Raw genomic sequence first — 22222 nt, forward strand, 5'->3', positions numbered from 1 at the left:
CTTTGTTTAAAAATGCCATCACTAGGTCACCCACTTTGAAATGAATCTCTTTCTTCCTCTGATCTGCCATGTCTTTATACTTGGTTATTGACTTTTTCCAATTGGTTTTTTACCTTCTCACGGATTGTCTTAATCAGTTATGCAGGTGTCTCCCCTATGGCACTTCTAGATTTCATATCTTGTAAATCCCTTAGTTCCATGGGTCCCCTTGGATGAAAACCATATATTTCCTCAAAAGGTGTCATTCCTATTGATCGACTAACAGGTTCATTATATGCAAATTCAACTTGATAGATTACTAGATTTCCCAAGGACCTGTTTACTACCTCAGTTTGGCCATAAGTCTGAAGGTGATAAGCTAATGAATAAGCCAAATGTGTGCCAAGTTTCTTCCACAAGGTTCTCCAAAAATTTTCAATGAACTTGGTGTCTTTATCAGTCATTATTGTCATAGGGAATCCATGAATCCTCACTACTTTGAAGAAGAGATTTGTAATCTGAGATGCATCATGGTTGCTTCTGCAAGGTATAAAGTGAGCCATTTTTGTGAACCTATCAACTACTATAAACACCATGTCTACTCCTCTAGCAGTCTTAGGTAACCCAAGCACAAACTCTGTGCTTATTCTATCCCAAGTGATGAGGCTAATTGTTGCCTCTATTTAATGATAATTCTAAATACTTTGTTTTAACAATGCGAAGACATTTGTGAACTTATGTTTAGTTAAACTTATGATTAAGTCCAAATAGAACCATCAATCTATGGGTAGATAGTATGTCATATTTTGCCAATATTATACATATAATGCAATATTTCATATAACCATTAGATTATGTGTTCTAATATTTGGATTTAATTTGATTATGCTTGTTTTCAAATATTTTTGCATCATAACTAACCTGATAGGGAAGAAGCTGGAGATGGTCAATATCATTCAAGGAGGAACATTAAAGTCTAGTCATGGTGGAAGAACCATAATGGTATCAGGAGACATAGCCGCTACAAAGGAGGAGCTATTATTCCAGGAATGCAGTGATGAAAAGTTGCTATATTCCCTATGTGTTTACTATTGTGTTGAATTGGTTATCTAGAGTTTATTGTTTGTACCGCAAACTGTTATATTTCCTTCTTTTTCTCTGGCTAATTTGTAGTTTTTTTTTTTCCTTCCTATTTTAGAATAAATGTCGATCCTTTATTTATAGGGATTGAATCAATAGTTTTTGGGAGTTGGAAGAAAGTTTATGAAAATAAACTATTGACTCTCATAGAGAATTGTTTTACAATTTTATGTTTTGTTCTTATGTAAGGAATTTTGGAATATAATGAAATAATTCTTGGTTTACATTCTGTGCTAGTAGATTAGCATAAGTTGACTAAGGAAGCCCACTTGGGAGGTGGATTAGACTAGAGAAGTGTAAATTTACTTCCAGTGTTTCTATTATTTCAAGTAGAAGTTGTAAGTTTCTTCCTACAACATCATACTTTGTGAGTGTTCTTGTAGTATTTACAATAACATGGATGGTTTGAGTTGGAATATAAGTTAGCATTTAATTGCATTTCCAGCATTCATTTCAATGAAGAGTTAAGTGTGTTAATTTCCTGTAGCACTAATGTAGGGTCTTTCCTTGTATTTTACTTTCCTGCAGCATAAGCATAATGACTCTTTAAGAATCCTAATGCACATATTGTGCCAACCATTTCAAGTATACATCCCTAGGTTGAAAAATTAAATGCACCTCATGGTGGGGGGAATAATTCTTAGATTGAATATACTATTCCTAAGTAAGGCCTTGGGAATGATTATCATACACCTATTGTGAGGTGGAACATGTTTTTGGCGTCGTTGTCAGGGATGGTGTCAAGCTAGAAACATCTTTTTGGGTCATAGTTTTTTTAGTTAAGTTTTTTTTTTGGAGATTTACAGTCCTAAAAGTTTCTTCAAAAGTGTGATGAATTCAATTGCATGCATTGAAGAGGAAGACAACTAGATGAATATGGTAGATTTCTTCCACATGAGTCTATTAATTTGAATGAAGAGATTGAAGAAGAAGTTGAGTTGCCTTTTGAGTATGCAAGCCCTATTTTTTCTATAGAATCTTCCTCTAGAGCACAACCTTTGGACACAAGTGGTCATCAACCCTTTGCTGAAATTTTGGCTAGCTTTCTTGGTAGTTCTGCTCCAAATTCACCTGTTGTTAACAATCCAGTACCCAATGTTCCTTTTCAGCAGTAACCCCATAATCAAATACCTCTAGTAATGACACAACCTACTTTTCCATTTCCTCTCCCGAGCCTCATAACCAATGCTAATCTCAAAAATATACCTATAGTTGCTCTTCCAAAGTTCTATGGCCTTGCAACTGAAGATCCTAATACTTTCCTATTTGAGTTTGACATACTCTATTGTAGCTTTGACTATAACACTGATGCCCATAAGCTCAAGTTGTTTCTAGCAACACTGAAAGAATCAACTTTACAATGGTTCATGGGTTTAGGAGCCAATGTAGCAAGTACTTGGGATGAAATGTAAATTCTATTTCTAGAGAAATACAAAGAGTATTGCAAGGCAAATGACTCAAGAGGAGATGATATCTTTAGACTATCACAAAAGGAGGATGAAACATTGGAAGACTATGTTTCACATCTCTTGTATACACTACAGAAGAACCCCTAACATGTACTGGCAGAGGATTCATAGAAACTAGTCTTCTTGAGAGGGGTGAATGATAATTATCTAGAAGCACTAGACCCGATGGCTAGTGGTGATGTATATCAACCTTCTTGGGATGACCTCAAGAAAATTTGTCTTAACTACTCAAGGTCAACTATGAAGAAAGGTAGAGGACACCAGACCACAGCCACTAAAGGAATCAATCAGGGTATTTTAAAGCTCGACATATCTAATCTACTCTTAGATTTTAAGTAGGACATCATAAATGATGTTGTTGTACATCTTGACACAATGACTACAAAGAAGAAGCATGTAGAGGCTGATGCATAATTAGTTGAGTATTGTCCACACTACTGGAAGAAAAAGAAAGATTGCTAGTGAAAATTGGTCACTAGAGTGGAGAAACAACATCTTCCAACTGAGTACATCAAGATAGAAGGAGAGGATGGGTAAGTATTCTTTGTTGCTCAACATTGGCCATGGGCCTCACATAAAGGTATGCCTCAAGACCCTTTACAAAATTTAAATCTATACGGTAATCAATGGCAAAACTATAGTACCCAAGGTCCTCCACAATATAGTCAAACTAATTAGAATAACGCTTGGCAAAATAATCCACAAAAACCTCAATGGCCTCAGAATTCTCAACCTTCCTGGCCAAACCAACAAAACAACTAGTGGTTTAACCAACAAAATAATCAATGGCAGAATTAGTAAAACCAAGGGCAACCACCCCAAGGGAATTGGCAATCTACAAACCAATGGAGAGGACCTCAACAATGGCATAACCAAAATACTAGTAATCCACATTTAACACCTCCAATTCAACAACCTGCACTAATGCCACCACCTGCAAGTTTTGGACCTCAAAAGCGAACTCAGTTGCCTACACAAGCTCAGCCAAATCCAAATAACCAGTAGCCACAACAACCTATGTATTCAGCTGATGCTCATACCCTACTTATGCTCTAAATGTTGCAAATATACATTTGAGATCTAGTACAACCTTACTAGCACCTAAACCACCTCTCATAACTGAAATACCATATATTCCTGGAGCATCAAAACCCATAACTTCTCAGCCACAAGTGATTGACCCAATTAATGTAACTAGCTTAACTCAAACTCAACAAGTAGTTGAACCTCCTTTTCCACAAAAGCTCATACAAAGTAAACCTACACAAATAGAGGAACAATCCTTTAACATCATCAATCAACCAAAGAACATGCATGTTCAAATTCCTTTATTCCAAGCCATTAAAGATGTTCCTATTTATGGCAAAGCCATTAGAGAAGCCTGGGAGAAAGAAAGAGGGCCACACTAGTCCATGTGGGAAAATTGGCTGACATTATGTTAGGAAAATTGATTATTCCTAAATACTCTAATCCAAGAAGTCCAGTTGTGAATGTGATTATAAATGGTCAGTTTGTTAAAAATGCTTTGATTGATCTTGGTGCTGCTATAAATATTATGACTAAGGATACTATGAAAAACTTGAATATAGAACTTGGGTTAAGAGCTACCCCAACAATTATGTAGCTTGCAGATAGTTCTACTATCACTCATGAAGGGATGATAGAAGACATAGTAGTAGCCCTAGACTCTCTAAAGTACCTTGTAGATTTCATGATTTTGTCCCCAAAAGTTATGGTTACCCTATCATTTTAGGATGACCATGGTTAGCTATAGCTAATGCAAATATAAGTTGTAGGTCAGGGAGTATGACCATATCAGATGGACATGCAACAAAGAAATTTGATATGTATCCTCCAACACAACCACAACCATATTTAAGTACATTCATATGGCCAAGTTTAGGGGATGGAAAAGAAGAGTTAAACTCTATAGCACAACTTATGATGTTACATAGACAGTATTTTTTGAAGCTTTAGGAAGACGATTTAGTAGTTTAGAGTATTCTTAATAATACATGTGTGGTAGAAGAAAATGTATCTGATAGTTCTGTGTTGGAATTATCTATATAAGAGGAATTTAATGAGAATTGTTTTTTTGCCTAAGGAATCATATATTATCCATCAGCTTTTACCATGTGAACTAGATACAAGTCCAATCTCTGAAGCTACTATGGTTGATCTCACAACTATTGTTGAGTTGTTGAAAGGTCATAATCTCCATGTCAATCACATACTGCCTCCCAAACAAATGAAACAATTAACATAGCTTCTTCAAAAACATGAAAAGGCTTTTGCATGGGATTATGGGGATATGAAAGAGTTAAGTCCTACATTATGCACTCATAGAATATATATCAATGAAGGGTGCCTACCACTCTGTCAACCCCAGAGGAGGATTAATCTAGGGCTCAGAGAAATAGTTAAACTGAACTGCAAAAGTTGCTTGATGCTGGTTTTATATACCCTATATCTAATAGTAGATGGGTCTCACCTCTAGTCATATTGCCTAAAAAGGGAGGGAAATAGTAGATTTGTGTAGATTACAGAGAATTGAATAAGGAAACCAAGAAGGATCAATTTCCTTTACCCTTCATTGATCAAGTTCTGGACACTTTGGCTATTAAGAAATATTTTTCTTTCCTAGATGGGTATAGTGGTTATAATCAGATAAGTATAGCTTATGAATATCAAGATAAAACCACATTTACATGCCCATGGGGTACTTTTGCATATTTTTTCTTGCAATTGGCCTTTGTAATGCCCCTGTGACATTTCAAAGAGTTGTGATCAACATTTTTGCTAATATATCGCACGACTGCATGGAAATATACATGGATGATTTCACAGCGTTTAGAGTCACCTTTGAGGATGCCTTGATGAATTTTCCAAAGGTTCTTGTCTGATGCAAAGAACATAATCTATCACTCAATAGTGAGAAATGTTTTATGCTCATGCAGGAAGGAGTGGTGCTTGGTCATTATATATCAGCTATAGGAATGCAAGTGGATCTGGATAAGATAGAGGTAATTATAACATTACCCATACCTACAAAACCAAAGGATGTAAGATCTTTTTTAGATCATGCTGACTATTATAGGCATTTCATTAAAGATTTTAGTAAAATAGCTAGTCCCTTGTATACACTGTTGACTAAAGAAGCTGAATTCAATTGGACACCCGCATGTCATGAAGCCTTGCTGTAGCTTAAGAAACTCCTCACTATGGCACTAGTTTTAAAGGGACCTGATTGGTCAATTCCATCTCATATCCATACTAATGCATCAAACTATGTTGCAGATGTTGTATTAGGACAAAAGCTTGCTAATCTTGAAAATGCCATCTACTATATTAGTAAAAGCTTTCATGGTCCTGAACTGAATTACACAATAACTAGAAAAGAACTTTTGGTTGTAGTTTATGCATTAAACAAATTCAAACATTATGTATCTAGATATCCTTTTTTTTTCATACTGACCACTCATCTATAAGGTACTTAATGAACAAACTTGTCATAACAGGTAGATTGGCAAGATAGCTCTTGTTATTGTAGGAGTTTGATATTACCATTATTGATAAGCTAGGCAAGTCCAATATAGTTGTTGATTATTTGTCTAGACTGCACAATGTTGATGAAGATCCAACTCTAATTGAAGATACCTTCCCAGATGAGCACTTGTTCCACATAGCAACTCATACACCATGGTATGCAGAGATAGCAAACTATCTGGCTGCAAATGGAATGCCCCCACACTTCTTTGACAAGGATAAAAAGAAGTTAGCAGAGAAAAGTTTTCATTATTCATGGATAGATAGAAATCTCTTCTATATTGGACCAGATCAGGTCATGAGGAGATGTGTCAAAGAGGATGAGATATATGACATACTGCATGCCTTTCATGAAAAACAATGTGGAGACCATTTTGCAAGAAAGAGAACAACACTAAAAGTACTTACTACTAGATATTTTGCTTGATGTTGGTTTTATATACCCTATATTTGATAGTAGATGGGTCTCACCTCTAGTCATATTGCCTAAAAAGGGAGGGAAATGGTAGATTTGTGTAGATTATAGAGAATTGAATAAGGTAACCAAGAAGGAACACTTTCCTTTACCCTTCATTGATCAAGTTCTGGACACTTTGGCTGGTAAGAAATATTTTTCTTTCCTAGATGGGTATAGTGGTTATAATCAAATAAGTATAGCTTATGAATATCAAGATAAAACCACATTTACATGCCCATGGGGTTCTTTTGCATATTTTTTCTTGCCATTTGGCCTATTTAATGCCCTAGTGACATTTCAAAGAGTTGTGATCAACATTTTTGCTGATATATCGCATGACTGCATGGAAATATACATGGATGATTTCACAGCGTTTGGAGTCACCTTTGAGGACGCCTTGATGAATCTAGAAAAGGTTCTTGTCTACTGCAAAGAACATAATCTATCACTCAATAGTGAGAAATGTTTTATGCTCATGCAAGAAGGAGTGGTGCTTGGTCATTTTATATCAGCTATAGGAATACAAGTGGATCTGGCTAAGATAGATGTAATTATAACATTACCCATACCTACAAAACCAAAGGATGTAAGATATTTTTTAGGTCATGCTAGCTATTATAGGCATTTCATTAAAGATTTTAGTAAAATAGCTAGTCCCTTATATACACCGTTGACTAAATAAGCTGAATTCAATTAGACACCCGCATGTCATGAAGCCTTCCTGCAGCTTAAGAAACTCCTCACTATGGCACTAGTTTTAAAGGGACCTAATTGGTCAATTCCATTTCATATCCATACTAATGCATTAGACTATGTTGTAGATGTTGTATTAGGACAAAAGCCTGCTAATCTTGAAAATGCCATCTACTATATTAGTAAAAGCCTTCATGGTCCTGAATTGAATTACACAATAACTGGAAAAGAACTTTTGGTTGTAGTTTATGCATTAAACAAATTCAGACATTATGTATCTAGATATCCTATTTTTGTTCGTACTGACCACTCAGCTATAAGATACTTAATGAACAAACCTGCCATAACGGGTAGATTGGTAAGATGGCTCTTGTTGTTGTAGGAGTTTGATATTACCATTATTGATAAGCTAGACAAGTCCAACATAGTTGTTGATTATTTGTCTAGACTGCACAATGTTGATGAAGATCCAACTCCAATTGAAGATACCTTCCCAGATGAGCACTTGTTTCACATAGCAACTCATACACCATGGTATGCAGACATAGGAAACTATCTACCTACAAATAGAATGCCCCCACACTTCTCTCACAAGGATAAAAGGAAGTTAGCAGAGAAAAGTTTTCATTATTCATGGATAGATAACAATCTCTTCTATACTAGACCTGATCAGGTCACGAGGAGATGTGTCAAAGAGGATAAGATATATGATATACTGCATGCCTATCATGAAAAACCATGTGGAGACCATTTTTCAAGAAAGAGAACAGCACTAAAGGTACTTACTACTAGATATTATTGGCCAACATTACATAAGAATGCAATAAATTATACCACCAAGTGTGACAAATACCAGAGGATGGGCCAACCAACCAAGTCAAATGAGATGCCACTCAATCCACAGACTATTGTAACACCCTTTGATAAGTGGGGTATGGACTTTATAGGTCCAACTGACCCACCAGCAAATGGTAAATCCTACATCTTGGTATGCACATATTATTTAACTAAATGGGTGGAAGTCAGGGCAATGAAAAATGCAAGAGATGAGAAAGTAGCTAAATTATTATATAAAGAAATATTCACATGTTATGGAGTTCCCAGAGAATTTGTCACAGATCAAGGTGCTCAATTCACATCAAACTTGATCACTAAAGTTATGAACGAATGCAACATAAGGCACTGAAAATCTAGTCCTTATCACCCTCAAGAAAATGGGCAAGTCGAGGTCACCAGCAGAGAGATTGAAGCCATTCTAACTAAGACAGTACACATACACAAGAAGGATTGGACTAGTAGATTAACTGAAGCTGTATGGGCATATCGAACTACATGGAAGACAACCACTAGACTTACTCCATTTGAACTTGTGTATGGAAAAGCAATAATGTTGCCTATTGAATTTGAACATAAAACACTGTGCATCACTTTGGAATTGAACATCAGTCTTCCTGCAACACAACAAGAGAGACTTCTCCACTTGAACTCACTGGATGAAATGCAAAAGACATCATTACGGAGAATGAAGATCATTTAGTAGTAGTGAAAGAAGTGGCATGATGCGCATATCAGTAATAAACAATTCCAAGTAGGAGATTGGGCCCTCCTATATGATTCTCATTTCAAAGAGAATCTAGGGAAGTTACAGACTTGATGGCTGGGGCCTTATGAAATTTAGTATGTATTTGACAATGGAGCAGTCCAGCTGACAACCATTGATCTTGTCCACTTCAAATTGCTTGTAAACGGTCATAGGTTGCGCCTCTATCATATACCACAGACCAAAGATGAGTTCCTGTAGCAGTTCCAGCTACACAATTTCCCAGCTGACACAATTCATGTAGCAGAAGGTGTCGACCTCTTGTTTGTAACTCGTCAATAACAACTCCTTCGAACATTCCAATAACAAACACTTTATGTCCACATAAAGTTCAAATTCTTCATTCACCTTTTGATTTCTTCTTCTTCAACTCATCTCATTTCTTTCTCTACAACCCACCCATCTTCCACGTCATCATTTTATAATGCTTCAATAATGTGATGAGTTCGCTGGCATATGTTGTCACTACTAACCTTCAACTCTTGTAGGTATAAGCTTTTCAAAATTTTATTCATTTATAGTGCATAGATTTTGTTGGTTATATCTATTACTACATTAAATATATTATTGCAGCATTATGCCAATTCCATACTTCATGCCAATTATGACAAGTGAGGACACTTGTCCATGTTTTGTAGGGGGCAGGGAAGGTTACTAATTCCCAATAACATTTCTATTTATTTATTAAAGATCCTCAAATATTTACATTCTCTTTGATTGATTAAAACCCAGTTGCCATAGTATGCAAGTATCATGTGTCATACCCTTATTGCCAAATAATTCCTCACTATCAGACTATGATGTGACCCAAATTCAATTTTGGACAATTCTCGCATGTCTATGATTTATTTTCATTAAAATCACATTATTATTTCTCATGATGTATTGTTCATGACATAAATTAGCAGAAAAGAATGTGAAATGTGAAAAGGGTTTGTGATTTTCAAAAAAGAAAAAGAAAAAAGAAAAAAAGAAAGCCTAGATTTATAGAAGGGAAGAAGGTAATAGTGCAAGCAGAGTAGAGATTGAAATTGGTAGCAACGAGAACCAGTGGAGCATAGTGTTTTAGTTTCAGATGTAGAGGCAGTGAGAAGATTTAATGCATGTGGCTAGTTAGGGTATTTTTAAAAACTAACAGAGTTTGACGATAAAGTAGCCATTGAATTTATACTTACATTTGAGGAAGGTAAAGAAATAGTATGGGGATTGACAATTGTTGCCACAGAAAAGCGAATAGTAGAAGTAACCGGGTTACTAGTAGTGGGAGAACACTACCCTAATGCACATGATGCAAGGTCAGCTAGGGCACAGTTTTTTCATACCAACTAACCCTCTGTTGGATATAACCAAGCAGGGTTGCAAAAGAACGTCTCTCCTGTTGCCATACAATGAGTTGGGCATACATATTATCAGATATTTTACCTGTGAAGGAAGATTTTTATATTTGCATGTACATCATTTTAAGTTACTTAGTTATGTAAGGCATAATTCTCCAGTGAATGTTCCCAATTTCTTGTACAATATGTTATGCATTAGTGCTGAGGAAACCTAGAAAGGGAAGGACAACTCTATTACTCACCATGCCCTAATCAAATTTCTCATAGGGAGATCTCTTAGGGATGCCTCTCCCATATCATAGGCATAATTTTTCCAGTGTAAAACCCTACAACCTTAGGCTACCCCTAATGAACAATCCAACAAAGAAAATGCAGTCCCCATTAATGCAACTACTAAGCAAAGCATCCAAGGTGCTGAAATAAAAAAATGTTCAAGAAAATGTGCCTTTACCTGCTTAAAAGAGCAATGTACCTACCTCTGCCCGAGAAAAGAGGAAATATAAATTACAAAAAGAAACCTCGGCTCAGGTAGCAGAAAAACAAAACCCTACAGTCTCAAAGCAAAAGATAACAAAGGCGGGTCCTACAGCAATCATTCCTACATTAGAGACATGGAAAAGAGGTAGTAGGAAGAAGGTCGTGGTGCTTGAGGAGACCCCTGTGTGAAAAAGCCCTATAATGAAAGGACAAACTTCTAAAGTGTCAGTAGAAACTTAGACTACTTCACCCAAACCATCTAATGAAGAATCCCAAGTACAAGTTGTCCCGAATGATTCCCCCAATCAACCTACAATTCCAATCATTCCTCAAAACCCTCATGAGGAATGTGAGGTTGAGGTGAATGAAAGCCAAAAAAATTCCCCAATAGGCCAACAAGATACTCTAGGCCATAAAGATGAAAAAGCCCCAATAATGCATTGGTTAATTTGTTTGAAAAATGGCCTAGTTCCCTACAAGCGAACATGGTTTACAAATTTCTTAGAACACTCATGGAGGGAATAGAGGAAGAAAAATAACTATGAGGAAGAAAGTGGCCCAATTACCTTGCAAATACTTCTTTTCCAGTTGCATAATAAACTGTGTTGATAACAACCTTATGGAAAGAGGAGAAAAAGGAGATGAAGAAGGTCATAGCATCTCAAGGTGAAGAAATTGCAGAATTGAGAGAGCAATTGGCAAAACATAAAGAAAAGATGGATCATGCCCTCAAATTAGCTGATCAAATAATTACTTGCAGACCACCACCTAGGATATATGCTATTTTTTTAAAAGAACAATTCCTTTTATTCCAGCTTATGCTGACTCTCAAAAACATAAATGCAGAATTCAAGTCAGCTTAGGAATTCTATGGTTTATACCGAACTCTTCCATCCTGGCAACAAAATTTACTCTGTGAATTGTATGTACACAATTTCATTATCCCTGTAGAAACTCAATGGAATCCTTTACCTTACACAGGGGATATACATTTGAGGGCCCTAATGTCTCAGATGCACAATGAAGCTAATTATGATAGATAATTAAACAATTACAAAGATGAGGAAAGAACATAACCCCTACCATTCAAAGCCAAGAGTGATAAACCGAAAGAAATCCTTAGGGATTGGTTTAGACTGACCCATGGGGATAAGCACAAGGAGATAAAAGAATGAATCTTTGAGGCTAGAACAAAGTTATATGCGAAATATGATAACCTGCCTTACTTTACCTTTCAGAGAACCACGGTTGGTGTTAAAAGCAAATCGGGAAGACTACTTGAAGGACTCAAAAGATCAGAGCCACACAGTCCTATCAACTTAGAGGTAGCACTTCATCGAGCTCCAAAATACATACAGTTGGGAAGGCAAACTAGACCAAAACTGTGGTGTCCACTAACAATGCAACCACCAATGCTTGGCCCCTATATGATATCAATTCTGGACGACTTGACAAGTTGCAGGAGGACCATAAAAGGGAGTTTTGGAAGAGAACACAAGGATTCTACTACACCTTCAAAAGTAGCAGAAGAGGGAGGACTAAAGTTGGAGATTTTCAATCAATGACTAGAAGATGCAATGCTTGAGGACAAGCTTCAAAATTACCAGGGGGCAGATCATGAGGCTAGTTATTGCCTTTGTTTTATGATAATTTTAAATACTCTATTTTAACACTGCCAAGACATTTATGAACTTATGTTTAGTTGAACTTATGATTAAGTCCAAATAGAACCATCAACCTATGGATAGATAGTATGTCATATTTTGTCAATATTATACATATAATGTAATATTTTATATAACCATCAGAATGTGTGTTCTAATATTTGGATTTAATTTGATTATGCTTGTTTGTAAATATTTCTGCAGCATAACTAACATGATAGGGAGCAAGTTGGAGATGGTCGACAACATTCAAGGAGGAACATTAAAGTCTAGTCATGGTGGAAGAACCATAATGGTATTAGGAGACACGACCACTACAAAGGAGGAGCTATTATTATGGGAATGCAGGGATGAAAAGTTGCTATATTCCCTCTATGTTTACTATTGTGTCGAATTGGTTATCCAGACTTTATTATTTGTACCACGAACTATTATATTTCCTTCTTTTTCTCTGCCGAATTTGTAGTTAGTTTATTTTCCTTCCTATTTTAGAATAAGTGTCAATCCTTTATTTATAGGGATTGGATCAATAGTTTTTGTGGGTTGGAAGAAAGTTTATGAAAAGAAACTATTGACTCTCATAGTGAATTGTTTTACAGTTTTATGTATTGTTCTTATGTAAGGAATTTTGGAATATAATGAAATAATTCTTGGTTTACATTCTGTGTTAGTAGATTGGCAGAAGCCGGCCAAGGAGGCCCACTTGGGAGGTGGATTAGACTAGAGTAGTGTAGATTTACTTCCAATGTTTCTAGTATTTCAAGTAGAAGTTGTAAGTTTCTTCCTACAACATCATACTTTGTGAGTTTTCTTGCAGCATTTGCGAGAACAATTATAGTGGATGGTCTGAGTTGGAATATAAGTTAGCATTTAATTGCATTTCCAACACTTATTTTAGTGAAGAGCTAAGTGTGTTAATTTGTTGTAGCACTAGTGTAGGTTCTTTCCTTGCATTTTACTTTCCTGCAACACAAGCATAATGACTCTTTAAGAAACCTAGTGCACATACTGTGCCGACCATTTCAAGTATAGGTCCCTGGGTTGACAAATTGAATGCACCTCATGGGGGGGAGAATAATCCTTAGATTGAATATACTATTCCTAAGTAAGGCCTTGGGCATGATTATCACATACCTATTGTAGGAAAAACACCAAGGTTTAGTAGGTATTGGTAAGGGTTGGTATAACCTTGTATTAGATGATGTCTCTTTCACCCTTTGACAAATTAGACAACTTTCTACATATCTCCTCGCCTCATTCTGCAATCTAGGCCAATAATAGAACCTTGCTACTTGTTCTAGTGTCTTGTCTGCTCCAAAATGACCTCCAAGAGCACCATTGTGATTTTATTTGATAACATTTTCCCTCATTGATGACTTAGGGATACATAATCTATTGCCTTTGAATAATAAGTCATCCTACAATACATATTCAAAAAATTCAGCATGAAAAGTGTTAGCATAATCCAAACAAGTTTTGTAAGCCTCTCTAAAATTAGAATCCTCCTTATACAAATCCTTGATCTTCTCCAATCCCACGCTTTTTAGTTTGACTTCTTAGATTGCAAGTATTCTCCTACTCAAAGGATCAATCACCTTGTTGGTAGTCCCCTTTTTGTGTTTTATTCAAAAGGTAAATTCTTGAATTTGCTCCACCCATTTAACATGTCTATGGTTGAGTTTATCTTGTCTATTCAGGAAGCCAAGGGCATGATTATTAGTGTACACTATAAACTCCTTTGACATGAGGTAATTGTTTCCATTTCTTTAGGGCTTGAACCATGGAGTATAGTTCAAGGTCATAGGTGGAATATTTTTACTTAGCTTCATTCAACTTTTTAGAGAAAAATGCAATGGGATGATTCTCCTCACTAAGTACTGCTCCTATAGCATATTTTCTAGCATCATGCTCCACGGTAGATACCTTATCAAAACTAGTAGCATTAGGGTGGGTAATTCTGCCACTTTCTTCTTCAAAAGTTGAAAACTCCTCTTTGTTGTTTCAGTCCACCTAAACTTACATTTGATTCCCCCTTTGATGGTGTCAAGTATGGGAGCTACTATCCCATTGAATCCCCTAATAAATTTCCTATAAAAAGGTAGGTAAGCCATGAAATATCCTAACATCTCTCACTGCCTTAGGACTAGGCCAATTCAAAATAGCTTCTACCTTACTAGGATCCATCTTTAGACACCCTTTTGAAATCACAAAACCAAGCTAAACCAATTCAGACTTAAAGAACTCACATTTTTCCAAGTTGATGTGTAGCTTCTCCTCGTGCGATTTCTTCATCACCATTCCAAGATGCTCCAAGTGTTCTTCTTTGTTTTGTCGAATATTAGAATGTCATCTAAATAGACTATTACAACTTTCCAATAAATTGTACCAATACCTCATTCATTAATATCATAAATGTGCTAAGTGCATTGCTCAAGCCAAACCACATCAGTAGCCACTCATATAGTCCCTAATTAGTCTTGAATTGTTTTTTTCCACTCATCCTCTTGTTTGAGCCTAACTTGGTGATATTTTGATTTCAAATCCAATTTAGAATAAACACATGATTCTCCTAGATAATCCACTAGGTCTTCAATTCTAGGCATGGGAAACCTATACCTAATTGTAATCTTGTTAATTGCTCTTGAATCAACACAAAGTCTCAATTTACCATCCTTCTTACGTGCTAAAACTGATGGACATGCACATAGGCTCAAACTCGTCTTCACCAATCCTTTATTCAATATTTCAAGAACTTGTCTACTTACCTCTTCATTTTTTGGGGTGTGAGCTTGTAGGTAAGTTTATTAGGCAATGTTGCACCAGACATTAAGTCAATCTGATGGCCTATGCTCTTGACAAGTGGTAATGCTTCTACTTTCTCCTCTGCAACTAGTGAAGGGTACTATCTTAGCAATTATGCAACTTCTACAGGTAGTGGTTCTTTTTTTATGACTTCCTCCTTTGGCTTAGCAATCAGAGCATACCCTTGAAAAAAATCTTCCTTATTCATCTGTAGGAACTCCTTACCTCTGATAATACTAATTGCACTATCATATTTGATCTTTCACCATATGATTAGGTAAAGGATCCATCTTAAACAGTCTACCATCCTTCTCTATCAAATAGGTTTTCTTTTCACCATTATATTGGTCTTTCACATCATACTACCATGGCCTTCCTAGGATCAAATGACAAGCATCCATATGAACAATTTCACATAGAATCCTATCCTTGTACCCACCAAGCTCAAATTCTATCCATGCTTGTTTTTTTACTACAAAACTATGACTCTTATTTAACCATACAATTTTGTAGGGGGCTAAATGGGGTAACCTCTTAAGCTTACACTTCTCTGCCATCTCTAGAGATACAACATTCTCTATGGATCCAAAGTCAACTATAATTTTGCACGATTTTCCATATGCCTTACAGTTACCTTGAGTTTTGAATAGGGATTTCTTTTGTGATGGCTTTGTCTTTATAGGCATCTTCAACATATTCCTCCTCGACATCATGTTCTCCCCATCAAATACTAGTGCTACACTTTTAACTTGCATGACACTACTGTTGCAGCAAGATTCATCATTCATGGCTAACTGATTCCTTCTGTCTCTATTCTAGTTAGGACGATTTGTGTTTTTGAGTGGAAACTAAGCCATTGTATGCTCTAATTGCCCACATGAATAACACTTTAGGGTCCCATATCCCCTCCCTTGTCCACCTACATATCCTCTGCCTCTGTTAAATGGCCTCCTTTGCCCTCTGATTCTTTGTTTCCTATATGAGAGTTTTCACTCTATTACCACCTTCATTTCTTTGCTCATTTTGTTGATGGTCTTTTGGCCTCCTTGGAAAGTTTCCTCTTCTTCTTTGTTGATTAGTTGTTCCTCCTCTGCCCCTATTTGAGTTCTCTTATTTCCTTTTTATCTTCTCTTTAATCTTTACTACTAACTGAAAGCACTTCACCATTGTATTGGGGCATAAGATGTTGACTTCTTCTTGTATATTGTACCTCAGGCTAGTTAAGTATCTGGCTACCTTCACACTCTTTGGCTTCACCATTCTTGATCTTATGCAGAGCCTATGAAAATCTTCTGTATATGAGCTCACATTCAACTCCTTCTACCTTAGATTTTGCCTTCTCATGTGCAACTGGACTTCATAGTCCTCTAGAACATAAGTATCCCTTATCATGTTAGACATTACCTTCCATGAAGTAATTTTGTTCTTACCTTCTCTGACTCTCTCCTCTTGGATGAAATTCCACCATGTGAGGGATGCTCCTTTCATTCTTGATTGGGCTAGCCTCACTTTCTTCCCCTCTGTTATTCCATGGCATTCTAAATGACTCTCAAGAGCCTCCATCCAATCCATTATGACGTCAGGATCCATCTTCCCTCCAAAAATAGGAGTATCAATGGATTTACTGCCAAAAGTCTCTAGAGCTTTTATGAATGTTGTCTAGTTTGTAGGTTTATTGTCGTATTCATCATCCACATACTACTCTTCCTTCTCATCCGTCTCTCCTTCTCCTTTGTTGAGGTCTTCCTCAATCTTCTTTGTAGTTTTCTCTACTACTCCCACCTTGTTTTCCAACTACTCTAACCTCTCTTTCAACTGCTTATTCTCATCTTTCTATTCTTGAAGTTCCTTGGCCAATCCTACATTTTTCACCATCTTGTCTATCCCTAATGTAGAACATTGATCAGTTGCAAAAATCCAATCTGCAAGCTCCAAGCTAAGCTCTGATACCACTTATGATGCAAGTAATGGGTGTTCTCAACACACCAACTTCAACTCACAATACCATCCCTATTTTCAAAGTAGCCTCAAGCCTACAAAAAGGAAACCAAAACTTCTCCATACCTCACTCCCTTGCATCATTCAGGATCTCTAACTCCACTACACCTCTTTGTACTCTTTTCCACCCTTTCACCAAGTTTCATAACCCTCTGATAGGTTTTGGGCTTCCTTTTGAGCCAAAACTGCAAGTTGCTCTAAGAGGCCTAGTAGGGGCTCTTTCCTAGTAGCCCTGCCCAACCAAAATAATCACCAAACTCTAAAAAATCCCAAAGAACTCACCCACTAGTCACAGAATCTCTAATGACATGTGAAAACCTAACAAAATGCACAAGATGGGTTCTGGGTCGAATCTCCTCACCCTCTAACTCACGAGCCCTAGTTTAAGGCTAATTAGAACTAATACCATAGTTTGTATCAATAGACCTTCAAGATTGAAACCCACATTATAAATGTTGCCACCAATACTTAGGAAATCCTCCCACATTTCCATCTTCCAAATATCAAGCTCCCATGACTATCGTTTTTCCTTCTGTAACGTTAACTTTGTTTGTCTGCACGCTAAGCACATCAAATGCTTATCCCAAATGCTGTCAGAGACCTCCAAGCACGTGGGTGGTGGAAAAAAAACAACTAAAATAGTCATCTCCATCCTATACCTCTTCTGTAGACCAAAAACTAGGGTTTTCCACTATGGGGATTAGGAGGGAGACTTCATAGTAGTTAAAACCCTAACCGTGGACTAGGTTAACCAACATGCATAAATAAAACCAAAATAGAATCAAGTTTATTCTATATGCCCAAATCAAATCAATACATTCACAATAATCCAGAATACAACTTTCCACAATCACAACATGTACTTACTATCACTTTGCAAAAAGATCTCAAGTTTGTCCTCACTGTCTGTACATAACTTCCCACCAAAAACTTGCTTTATTGATTCAAATTTCATACAATACTACTCCAACCCTTTCCTATGTTGAAGGTATTCATTTTATAGGCCAAGCCTCCTGACCTTACACATTCACCCTTACATGCTTGATCAAAACAACAATATGACTGTTGATATTCAAATTTTGCAAGAAAAGTTGCTCAACAACAATTTTTTGTTGCATGAGCAATTTTTTGACAATTTTTGCAATTTTTCCACATTTCAAATCAAATGACTTATAATGCCTACCAAACCTTAATAAATCATGCAAGATTCCTAAAAAACATAAAATTGAAGATTTTTGGTAAACTCATAATGTTGACCAGCATTGACTGACCTTTGACTTACCCATAGGCCTTATTACAACATGTAAGAAATTTTCCTAAATACATTCTAAGGATGCTTGAGATTGCCTTATTGTCTTGTGTCATCTTGGACACTTATTAAGCTCCTACTCTATCCATAATTGGTGTTTGACCACCTTATTTAGGACCTTGGGCCCCTTCACATCCACAAAAAAGAATTGCTTATATGTGTTCTCCTATCATGTTACTCAAATTGCAACCATTAATCCTATCGCTCGTGACTGGATTCCACTATCAAGCTAACTACTATCAATGCCCTATAGGAGGAAAAGAGTTGGTTGAAAAGTTATTTTTACAAATTTTTGTTAATTGTATCCCAAGCTTTCTTGATCATGCAAGTAGCATCAACAATATGGGACGTGTCGTTATTTATTTTCATTGCATATTTTGGAGAATATCCAAGCCTTTTCAACCAAATTTTTTTGGGGTATACTTGCAATCATGCGAATCTGAGACCATTTGCCCATGCTCTCCATTTTGCAAACAAATCTACAGATCTACTTTAGCCTCACAGACTGAGTGAAATGATAACGAGAGTTGTTTGAGGTAAAGACATAGGATTTACAAAACCAAGCTATGATGGATGCAATTTTAGGTCTGTTTTAGATGCAGGCTTATTGATTAGAATCAATATTTCATAATCAAAAGTCACTGTACTGTACATTTTCATAAATATAGATATGAATGTATAAAACTTGAATACTTTGCTCCTTTTTGTGTTAATTGTGTATGAAGATGTATTCAAAGTTGTCAAATCTTTCTTGGTCATATCGATCCATAAGTGATTGTTTTCTATTACTTTTCATCAGTTTTTCTTGAGAATTTTTTAAGTCTTTCATACCGCAAATCCAAAATTTGAATGTGTAGCTCCCATTTGGGCATCCTATAGTGGAATTATGAAATGAGATTAGAGCATCTGCAATATTCAATATGAATGACTCATTTGGTGGTGGGAATTTAGGTTTTTGCAGGTGGATGAATATGAATTTTAGGGTGCAACTTTGAACCCACAACCACTTGCACCTCCATCATTGTTGGGCATCCAATATTCTCCGCTAGGTGGATGAACAAGAATATTAGGGGAGAGTTGTATTCTTGTGCAACCAAATCCCCCTTGACTTGTTAATCAAAATGATTTATATTCTACTTGTGTGGGAAACTATTGTACAAGATGTCGAGAAAATGGATTGCAAACAACAACTAGAATTGAATGGAGCGAAGAGAATGAGCAGAGGGCTACATGTTGGCATCAAGTTAGTATTGCAATTAGTGACAACACTTATCTATATCAGTATTACTACCGAGCTTAACACTTAGTTTCCTACACTCACCGAGCATTCCAGTGTTAACCAAGCTTCGAAGTATTCAACAGTTCATACCGAGTAGAATAGTGGCTATAACCAAGTAAATACAGGCAATGTGAAGACCAACAATGTCTACCGAGCTTCTCAGTGTCTGTCGAGCCTCACAATGTCTACCGAGCAATAAGCTTATGTCATAGAGATTCAGTGTAAATCGAGCATTGGAAGAAGTAGTGTTTACCGAGTGAAGCAAAGTAAACTCAGCATGCAGTATCTACCGAGTGACACTACATCTACCAAGTCACCAATGGTCACCGAGTTCAGAACTACATCGAGTGATTAGTATGGATTGAGCCTTCACTTCTACCGAATGCATGACGATGTCGTGTAATGCAGTGGACACTGAGTATCAGAAGATCATCAAGTCAGTTTAGTGAACCCGAGTTATTTACTATTTGGCCGACTTTGTAATGTGTTGTTCACTTGTGATTTGGCCAACCTTGCAATTTTGTAAATTGGAAAGGTATATATGTAAGATATCATTCTATTGAAGTGTTATTGAAGTAATATGAAGTATATTTGAGAAGTGCATGCGAAGGATTATCAACAGCAGTTTAAGGAATGCAACAAGGTCAATGTAGATGTAGAAAAATCATATCTATCACATAAGGTGATTAGTGCATAAAGGATCTTATCAGCAATTAGTTGTATGTAGATCCACTGCTTCATCCTAACAGGTGAATCAATTTGTAAATCCTTTAACAAGGTAGACTTAATAGTCTTTTGTATAAATCTCTTAAGTGAGTGCATACTTCATTGTATGTTTGTAAATCCTCTAACAAGGTGGACCTAGCAGTCCTTTGTGCTCCTAACAAGGCAGATCACCAGAAGTGGTCAATGTAAGCCTTAATAGGCCAACTTTGTGCTGTAGTAGTGAAGTTTTGTGGGTATCATCCCCACCCCAGATTTACTTTCCATTTGGAAGGTTTCTAGGTCACCAAAATATTGTGTTCTCTTGTGTGATGAATGCTTTATCTTTCAGTACTAATGTATGCAGTAGCATAGATGGATGTGTGGTAAATTTAAAGAAAGGTTTTGAAGTTACTGATTCACCCCTCCCCTCTTAGTAACTTATAATGTATTGAATATTTCCAACAATAAGCTAGGGCATGTATATTAGGGTTTGTGTTTGTGCAACAACTTAGTGTTGACAAGAAGTCATCCAAAAAGATTGATGTTATAAATTGTGCTACACAAATGTGACAAGAGTTATAATGTTCTTAGGGCATTATTAATGGTGTTTTTACAGGGATTTTTGGTGGTGTCATTGATCCTATAGTCTTTAGGGTCCTTTCTAGATGGTTTCAATAGAAAGGTTGACATCCAAAAAACAAAAAATGCACATAGCACAAATGATAGAAATTGTATCAACATTCACAACTCCCCCAGAATCTGAACCCTCCATTTTTGAATTCTGGTTTCAATGGTTTCATGGAAATTGTCAAGTCTCGTCTTTTGATCCTTCAAATCTATGGACTTGGAGAGCTGAAATGTTTGCTCTTTATATGATTAAGATTGATAGGGATGTTGAGCATGCTTCCTCCGTTAGCCCAATAGTGCCTAAAATTCTTGCAAAAATGTTGCGACTAACCCACATTATAATTGTTGAAATAGAAAAATTTCATCCACTCCAAAAAAATTCAAAAAAATCGCACCTAGTAGTACCTAAGATTAGACAAATCACAATCACGGATGTAAAGAGAAAATTTTACCTAGGAAGAATCCTTGAATCATAAATTTTCTATCGATACATGGAATATGTAAGTAGGGGAGGTTATGAAGGTGAAAAAATCAACTATGTGCGAACACTCGATCTGGAAATGGTTCGAGATCAATCGCATCAACAAGTAGTGCTTGGAATGCTAAGAGAGGTGGCGATCTTGTCTTAGCTCCTAGCTTTGGTGCTGGAACCCGTGCCTTTGCCAATGCCTTTGTGGTCGCTTCTATCATCTGTATGCAGTGTAGGTTATAAGTGGTTACCTTCCATACAACATGAGAATGAGAGAACTTCTAGAGAGCACTCAAAAATTTCTAGTTTCTAGAATTTTAAAGTTTTTAGATTTTTATTTTTAAGAATTCAAATGTTTATATTTGTGTAGGAATTTATTTTATTGACTGATTAGTTTAAGCTAAAAAAAAAGAATCAAACAATTCCATTAAGTTACCTGCCGTCGACCGTACATAGGAACTAATAAATAGAAATTAATACTTCATTTTGATTATTTAAAAAAAAAACAATTGGAATCAAACGATTCCAAGTTATCAAACAAATAACAAGTGCCACATAGTGGCATGTACTTGCCTTATTGTTATTAATTGTATTTGTAAGTATTGAATACAAATTGCAATTTTTAAAATAAATTTATAATAAATTTAATTAAATCTAATTCAAATATTAGA

General features: G+C 36.2%; 1 pseudogene; it reads right to left on the reverse strand.

The window, feature by feature from the left end:
* LOC149578231 (putative nucleoredoxin 1) overlaps window positions 1-16736 on the reverse strand; it is an 89170-nt pseudogene extending 72434 nt beyond the window's left edge.
* Between the last annotated feature and the right edge of the window lie 5486 nt (window positions 16737-22222).

Source organism: Cupressus sempervirens, chromosome 1 (genome assembly GCF_028749045.1).
Source record: "Cupressus sempervirens isolate cs-2001-9-10 chromosome 1, ASM2874904v1, whole genome shotgun sequence".
In the NCBI taxonomy this organism is placed as follows: domain Eukaryota; kingdom Viridiplantae; phylum Streptophyta; class Pinopsida; order Cupressales; family Cupressaceae; genus Cupressus; species Cupressus sempervirens.